Source organism: Hydra vulgaris, chromosome 04 (assembly GCF_038396675.1).
Source record: "Hydra vulgaris chromosome 04, alternate assembly HydraT2T_AEP".
In the NCBI taxonomy this organism is placed as follows: domain Eukaryota; kingdom Metazoa; phylum Cnidaria; class Hydrozoa; order Anthoathecata; family Hydridae; genus Hydra; species Hydra vulgaris.
The window spans coordinates 34481566-34491435 of NC_088923.1; the positions used below are offsets into that span (position 1 = coordinate 34481566).

At 27.2% G+C, this 9870-nt stretch overlaps 1 long non-coding RNA gene across 1 annotated transcript; it reads left to right on the forward strand.

Annotated features, from left to right (window-relative positions):
* Window positions 1–344: 344 nt before the first annotated feature.
* LOC136079783 (uncharacterized) lies at window positions 345–8462 on the forward strand. The gene is made up of 3 exons (XR_010638217.1): window positions 345–563; window positions 2607–2725; window positions 8276–8462. It is a non-coding gene; the product is annotated as an uncharacterized LOC136079783 (long non-coding RNA).
* Window positions 8463–9870: the final 1408 nt, after the last annotated feature.

The following is a 9870-nucleotide window of genomic DNA, read 5'->3' on the forward strand; positions in this document are numbered from 1 at the left end:
ATATGCCCGGCAGTTTAAGTACGCATGCGCTTCTTTTTATATAATTGAAAATGCCGGGAAGATTTAAATACCTGCAACTGCATTCGAATATTATATCTACCTGGCAGTAGAATAAACTAATACATCTTCTTATGTTAAAAGTGCCGGGTGGATTATATATGCAGAAACTTCATGCCCGGCATTTATATTAATTATATATTTTTTATTTTTTAAAAAGTAAAAAAAAAAAAATCAGAAAATAAGTATGAAGCGATAATATGCGCATGCGTACTTGAACTGCCGGGCTTGTAGGCTTTACGTTTTTACTACCCGGCTGCCGGGCATGCAGACACTGTGTTAAAAAAATCATAACAAAACTTATTCGATGGTTGCCTTTTATAATTCGTATTGTGCTTGAAACAAATTTAAAATTTAACTTTTATGCATTATATTTTTTGTATACTCTATATTTACATTGTAATTAAAGAGAAATTTTTTTTTCGATATATTTTTTCACTGTGAAACTCCATTAAAAAGGCGCTGTTTTAAAATTTCACTTATTACCATCATAATATAATGATTATGTAAGTATTTTTTTATATTTTTTTAAAATAAATTTACAAAGTTTATTATATATGTTTAACATATGCTCCATTAACTGTTAAACATGATGTATTTCATGTTTAACAGTTAATGGAGCATATGTTAAACATATATAATAAACTTTGACTATTCCATTGAGACACTGTTTGCATTTTTAAAATGATCAAAATATAATGTTTTGTTTCTGCTAGTGATGGTAATAACTGCTTTGAGTTTAATCAAAACTTTGGTTTAGTCAAAAACATTTCAAAAGAGCAAACAGGTGAATGTTTTGATGGATAGGTTATATTTAAGGAATTTAAAGCTTTTAAATCGTTTTTAAATATCCACTCTTTTCCAATGATTTTTCTATATTTTGTTCAAGCAAAATAACTGATGTTAACAAAGTTTACCCACTGTGAGATATAAATATTAAGTGTTTCCATATAAATGCAAACAATGGCTTTATTGTTATGAATTTACCTCATTCTTTAATCATTGATATTTTTTGACTTTGATTTAAAATTGTATGCTTGTAATATTAACAATAATATCATAATACAAATAATATTATTATGTATAAGTTATATATTATTTATATAATATATATATTTATATATAATAATATATATACTTATATATAATATATGAGTTATTTATATATTAATATAAATAATATAATTAATATATTATATGTAATATATTATTATATATAATATAATATATTTAATTGTATATAATATAATATTTATAATTACATATTAATTTATATCTAAGTTATTATTATTAATAATAACTTATACTTACTATACTTATACTTGTAAATACTTATAATACTTAACTTATGTTTACAATACTGATAAAATTTTTATTGATATGAACTTTTGCATTTAAACTTTAATTATTAAACTTTAGTTTAACTTGATAACTTTAACATAAATAACGAAAACTAAAAAAGTTATTTTATAGATCATGACCATATGCTTATTTATTATAATTAAGTTATAGTAAGTTTAACACTGTTTTTGTTTTCCATAACTTAATTTTAAAATGTTGGGATAAAAAGTGGCTAGCAGTAATTGCCGGCAGTGCCGGCAAATAATTCTGGGATTAATTGCCGGTTAATTGCAAATTAGCAGTCTTGGAACTTTTTACAATGCAATCAAATATTGCAAATTATCTGTCGGCAGTGCTAAATATAGTATAAATTGCTTGCAACTCAATGAAAGACTTTAAAATATCTGTCGGCAGTACAAAAAACATTTAATTGTGAGTTGCTTGCAATGCAATAAAAGACATTGAATTATCTACCGGCAGTATGATTACAATCTTGGAACTTCTTACAATGCATTCAAATATTGCAAGTTATCTTGACCAAGTTGTAGCTAAAACCCTACTTACCAATAAAAATCTCATGAATTTGTCACCTAGGACCTTAAAACTTTTTATAAAATTGACAGAATGAAAATCATTAAGCAATTAAGATTATGAGCGAATAACTTTTAATTTATTTAAATTCATTTTACTTATTCCGCTTTATTTATTTTATTTTACTTATTTCACTTTATTTATTTTACTTATTCCACCTTATATAAAAGATCATGTTAAACATGATCAAAACATGATGTTTTATTCATTTATTAAGTAAACACTAAGTGTTTACTTACTGTTCTTTTTGTATCTCGATTAATTGGATGGCAGTTGTCTTTACAAAATTTTAGCAAAGCTTCTTCTGCTTCTTCAAAAGATGAATAAATGGCACCGTGACAGAAGTTAGACATTTGAATTAACATGAATGTTGAAAATTTAAAATATTTAATCTTAAAAGCTAGTTGTGCTTTTTTTGAACATTAAACTATGCGAAGAATTTGATACTTTTTTACGCATATTAATCGAAAATTGATACTTCAATACTTCCTGCCGGCAATTAATCCCAGAATTAATTGCCGGCACTGCCGGCAATTACCTTTTGCGATAAAAAGTATTAAGTTCCAGGTTATAGGTCTTATATGATATGTTTCTTATGTATATCTTGTATTTTGCAGCATGTTTAAGAATATTTCTGCTTTGTGCACTCTGACTGTTAACAATATTTGCATACTGATATGAGAAAAAGTGACTTCAACAACCAGAATGCATTTTTGATAAATATTATTAATGACAGGTTAGTAAATATAACTATAATAATAATGGTAATAATTTTTATTTATTAGAATTAGTGAGAGACTTATGTATGATAGAATTGCATTAACTTTGGGGGACAAATATAATGATTGGAGTAAATATTACCTTTGTTTATTACCACAATTAGAGTAATGTAAGAAAATATTATTTTTATCTAAAGAATATTCCGCAAAAGTCAATATTTTCTTAAGTATTAAATATTATAAAAAAACACATATTAAAAAAAACATGTATTATAAAATGAAAAAATAAGTACTCAAGTATAAAAAAAACACATGAATTATGATAAAGTCAGTTAATGTGATACATCACATTAACTATGTTGTCTGTAAGTTAGGGGCTGCAGCTGATATTTCATCTTCAGCTTTAAACTCATTAGCTTCAAATTAAAGCTGAAGCTGATCAAGTCAGTTCAATCAGCTGATAGTAAAAGAGAATGATATATATATTTTATATTAAAAACATGTAGGAAATTATTCAATGAAAATCTAAAATAGTGACAAAATTTAAACATTAATTTTAAAAAATTTCAAATAAAATTTGCAAAAGTTTTTGCTGTTTATAAATGTTGCTGTCAGTGCCTAGGCCTGGAACTCTAATTTTTGGGCAACCCTAATTGGATTTGTAGAGATTTGTTTAAAAAGTGGTGCTAAAAAACCTCCAAAAAATTCTATTTTTTATTATCTACATAATTTTTTGGTAGAGTTCGAAATTCTTCTAAAAGATGGTTTCATCTATTAAAATATTGAGTATGGAATCAATCTTGCTGTTATCATATGTGATGCACCAGCTAGAGCATTTGTTAAGTGTATTAGGGGCACAATGATTATAACTAATGTAAGCATTGTGTTCAAAAAGGAGAGTGGTGTGGCAAGATAATACTTCCACATATTTCATCAATTTTAAGCACTGATTCAGATTTTTGGCATCGAAAGCATTTTGAACATCTTAGTGGTGTGTTAAATAGAATTAAATTTTGACATGACGACAAAGTTTCCTTTAGAGTTTATGCATCTAGTACGCTTAGGGGAATGCGCAGACTCATTAACTTATGGTTAAATGGCCCAAATGTTGTAAATTTTTTCAGATTACAGTCAATACTTTATCTGGCAGATTGTTCCAGATATGTCGTTACATTTCAAGAAAATTTTCTAGAAAACCAAGGTCTTAATTAGGTATTGAAAAATAGAAAGCAACTGAACTAAGACTTTTTTTAGTATACACTGGGCTAGTTGTTTAAAGAGGATGATTTCGCCAAAAATCTATTCAAACTTTTTAGTACTTTCAGTTGTAATTCTAATTTTTTAATATTTTATTGTCAGCTTGTCAGCTACCAACATATTATAATATATATATATATATATATATATATATATATATATATATATATATATATATATATATATATATATATATATATATATATGTAAATAGAACTCTTATATGTTGTCAGAAAGTTTTTTCAGTATTTTGTTGACAAAAAGTAAAAAATTAAAATGCAAGACCAGAATTTTTTTTTTCAATTAATAGACTGCCTGCCCCAACCAAACCCTCAGTCGATGTAGCAGCACTCCCTTGCGAGTCAGGCTAAAAGATAGTAGATGTAGCAGCACTCTGTTGCGAGTGAGGCTATTTGTCAGTCGATGTAGCAGCAGTTTGTTGCGAGTCAGGCTATAAGATAGTCGATGTAGCAACACTCCACGCATGATTTACACCAACACTCCACGCATGATTTACTCCACGCATGATCAACCATTAATGGTTTTTACTTTCTGGCAACACGCAAATGTTTGGGCGAAAGTCAAAAGTAATTAAAAGTGATGTATATCTTGGTGTAAGAATCATTTTTTTCCTTCCGTGCTTCCCAAATGCAACAATCTATAGAACTATATATATATATATATATATATATATATATATATATATATATATATATATATATATATATATATATATATATATATATATATATATATATATATATATATATATAGTATATATATATATATATATATATATATATATATATATATATATATATATATATATGTATATATATATATATATATACAGTTGCATAAATATAGTCACTACTTTGTTTTTGTGAAATTTTTGTTTTTTTCACAATTATCTTTGAAGCCACCTAATTAATACGATTAAAAGCGTTAAATGTCTAAATTAATTGATTCTGTATCGTATAGTATATAATTGAAACTGTTTAGGTTAACCAGTCTTGAGTAATTATAAATTTAATTAGAATGTACCTGTATTTCTAATGTAGCAAGAATATAGTCTACCGAAATTTAACGATTTAAGTTGAAATATCTCAACGAAATGTTATCCAAGTGATCTAAAATTTAGTGATTGATTTCTTTCGAACTATATAAACGTTCGTGCGAAAATAAAATAATCTTGAGTTATTTGAATTAGTAATTATTTGGTTAAGTAAAAAGACAAAAATGGGCAGAAAAACTGTTTCAGACAAGGTATGATGGCAAATTGTAGGTCTGCTAAAAGATAAAACAAAAAGCCAACGAGAAATAGCTCAAATGTGCAATGTTTTGCTTAAATATGTACAAACAACGTTGAAAAACCAAGAGCTACATAATGATGTCAAAGATTTACCAAGGCTCGGTAGGCCTTTAAAGCTAACTTCAAGAGACCAAAGTTATCTCTATCGAAAGGTTAGACAAGACCCTAAAATTTCTTACCGCGAACTTGCTGAAGGGTTCACAAATACGCCTGGTAACATTAGTGTTAGTAGATGGCTAATTAAGTAAGGCTTAAAATGCCTAAATAAGTAAGGCTTAAATTGCAATGTCGCTGCTCAAAAACTACTTTTTTGTGTGTCAGATCACCTAAAAAGATTAAAGTGGTGTAGAGTAAGACTTCCTGGTCTGTAGAAGACTGGGCCAAAGTTTTCTCAGCGACGAATCCAATTTGTGATAAATTGTAAGTTAAGATTAATCTTCAAGAAGCTGGCTGGTGAAAAGTTCAAAGAGCGTTTTTGTGTATAAGGTGGAGGAGGATCAGTTGGAATATTGGGATGCTTCTCCCATAAAGGAATAGGGTCATACAACATTGTTAACGGCAGAATTAACCAGTACAACTACAAAGAGACCCTGGAAAGTAAACTTTTGTCAACAGCCAGAGATTTTTACGGAAGACAACAACAATAGATTTTTTAGCACGGTGGCGCTACGGCTCACACTGCAATCTTGATTAAAGAGATCTCAATCCCATCAAGAACATTTGGGCTTGGAATAGACAAAGAGAGCAGAGCCAGTGTTGCGTAATTACAGCAGGCGTTAGAAAAGCTTTGGAAAGAATTTTGAAAAGAATTATGCATCTGGCTTGTTGAATCTATGCTTAGACGTGTTTGTGCATGCGTGAAAGTTTTTTCAAAAAAGAAAATCTTAAATTTTTTTTTGAAAAAACTTTTTTTCTTATTTTTTTAATAAAACTACTTTTAATAAAATTTAAAACAGTTATTAACTTTATCGTTTGCTTTAAATTTTCAAAAATCATAAAAAAAAATCATATTAAAAATCCACTGACTCTATATTTATGTAACCCACTATATATATATATATATATATATATATATATATATATATATATATATATATATATATATATATATATATATATATATATATATATATATATATATATATATATATATATATATATATATATATATATATATTTATATATATATATATATATATTTATATATATATATATATATATATTTATATATATATATATATATATATATATTTATATATATATATAGTGCTTTCATTTTAAGAGTATTCTTCTAAATAAATTTTTCTTTTTCACTGGTGGGCATTCATGTACATTGATTTCTTTTAATACAAGCGAGCAGTAAAGTAAAAGAATTTATTTTCTTTGTTAAATAATGTTATAATCATAAATCATTTTTAACAAACAATTTAACTTATATTTAATCAGCATTTTTTTTGAAAAGTTGAGAAAAAATAATAGATATGTAAAATAAAAATATTAGTCGATGCCGATTAGTTAAAAAAGATAATTGTTGATGTGATCACCTAATTCAGTTGATATAAATTACCAAAACAAAATAAAAAAAACAAAAACTGAAAGACTTACCCTAATACTCGCATTGATCAAAATTTTGTAAGTATCTGACGCAAACGGCTTCTTAATATTATGAAAAATCTTATTTGACAAAGCACATGTACTATTTGAAATAGACTTTGCAGTAAGACTTAATAAGTAGGACCAACAACACCACCACTTTTTTTCAAAGGACTTTTTTTTTTTTAATTTTATAAAGATTTAGGAATACCACATTTAATGGGACTCCACAGGGCTAGTTAACACCCTGATATATATAATATATATATATATATATATATATATATATATATATATATATATATATATATATATATATATATATATATACATACATATATATATATATATATATATATATATATATATATATATATATATATATATATATATATATATATATATATATATATATATATACATATACATATATATACATATACATATATATATATATATAAATATATATATATGTATATATATATATATATTTATATATATACATATACACATCAACTTGTTTCTCCGCGCAGCGGCCTTGTTTGTCAAGGTTTGTGGTTCAGAGTAATAGAGTTGAGAGAGGGTTATAACCACTATTAAGTAGCCTCCTCATCTGTAGTGGCCTTCTTGGCCTTGAGGAGGTGAATAACAAAAAAAATATATATATATACATATATATATATATGAAGGGCTCATTGTGAAACAATGACAAGCCACATCTTCAAAAATGAGTTATTATCATTTTTATAATCATAAATAGTATACGCAATAGCCAAAAAGATATTAAGGCATAATTCTTAAAATTGGAGCTATAATTATAAAATCATCTTACTGCAAAATGTGATTTTATAGATTTAAATAAAAAAGTCATTTTTCTCAAATGTTTGTTTTTGTGGATTGTCATTGTTTCACAATAAGCCCTTCATATATATATATATATATATATATATATATATATATATATATATATATATATATATATATATATATATATATATATATATATATATATATATATATATATATATATATATATATAAAGTTATATACAATATGTATATATATATAAAGTTATAAACAGTTAATCAAGTTATATTCAATATAAATATAACGTTATATTTATATAATAGTTTTATATAATTTATTTATCAGTAACTAAAGGAATGTTATCAATTTATTATATGAATCACAAGCATGTGCTTATTTATTAGAAGTACATTTTAAAGCGTTCAAATAAATGTCGGTTATAAAATTAAAGATTATGTTTTTCTACCTTTGATGGTGAAAATTACATTTTTTATCTGAAGAGTTTTAGGAGAAATCGTAAGAGTTTTATAACATATTAAAAATAATTTATGTTACCTATAAAATTTAAGACTAACAGTTAACTTTAATTTTTTTACAGGTCATATTGATACGAGATATTGTGTAAAGAGGTTTTTAAAGAAGTCGTTTAAACAACAATGGAAAAGCTTCCAATTCGCGAGATTACCGTGAAAGCATTCGATACACGATTTAAGAATCGTTTAAAAGTTTCCCTAATTTCGACTGTAATTTTAATTTTTTTTTTGAAATAAATCAATCAAGTTATATATAAATTTGCTTTTTCTGTAAATTTTAAACATTTAAACGTAGTTTTTCAAGATTTGCAATGGATAAACCTCGAGGGACCCTTACGGGATACCGGGCGATATACCCATATGGGCTCCAAGGGAAAACCGCGGCCAAGATCCGGCGGGTTCCATATGAGTCCCAGTTGCAAACCTAAATGGGCCCCTTACGGTTTTAAAGTACGGGATTTGACTGGGACCCAGCGGGCATACCCGTATGGAAACCGCGGCCAAGATCCTTCGGGATTTCGTTGGTCTTCCCATACGGGACCCAGTTGACGACCCGTATGTCAATGTTGGCTGGTATAACACTATCGGCAATAACCCCATCGACAATAATTGACACTAAAAATGAACTGATTAACACTGGTAAGCCTCTTTCTATATTAGACATTTGCTATACAAACGCTACGTCCCTAAATTCAGATAAACTAACGGAACTACCTGAATTTGTTTCCTCCAACATCATTAAGATAATTTTTGTTACTGAAACTTGATTTTTTAAAAACATCAACACCACTTTTACCAGATTACCACCTTTTCCGCAAATACCGAGCTCACAACTACGGGGGAATAGCAGTTTACATTCTAATTAAATTTTTAGCATGTCAAATCGGAGCTGAAACAATGCCTAAACTGTCACTCGTGGCATCTGAATAACTCTGAGTTTCACTCAATAAAAATAACTATAAATAGCTATTCTTTCTTACTTAGTGCAATCTATAGGCTTCCTTCTTCTGTTAACCACCAAAACAACAATCTTGTAGTAGTTGGCGAGTAGATTTAACTATCCCTACATAAGATGGGTTCCAGATAAATTATTCAATATGCTTGGACCAGATAACAGCCCAGGACACATTTTCATCAACATGTTAGCTGACGAGTTTTTATCTCAACACGTATTCTTTCCTATATTTATAATATTCGACGGCTCACAAAAAAACACACTCAACTAAATTATAAGCAAAATCTCACAGTGTATTAAGCATCAAATAGGGACTTCCACTGGATGTAGCCCACCAGTCTCATTTAAGTCTAAACTGGAGCTATAGACTTACTACCGATTAGGCATATAGATTCACCAACTCCAACCTAAACTATAGAAGAGGTGATTTCTCTGCTATGTCCCCTAAACTATCAAATATCGATTGGACATCATTAGAAGCCGACAAAAATGTAAATGATGCTTTCGATGCCTTGGTGTCAATTTATAAAAACTAAGTGTTGAGTCAACCCCAATCTTAAAACCTCATATAATCATTGACAGCGCCTTGGATATGCAAAGAATTTATGCAACTATCTAGACTAAAATCACAGCTATGGCATTTAATCATGGTAAATAAATGTAAGTTTGACGAAATAAAAACACGTCTGTGTTAAAATAGTTTCA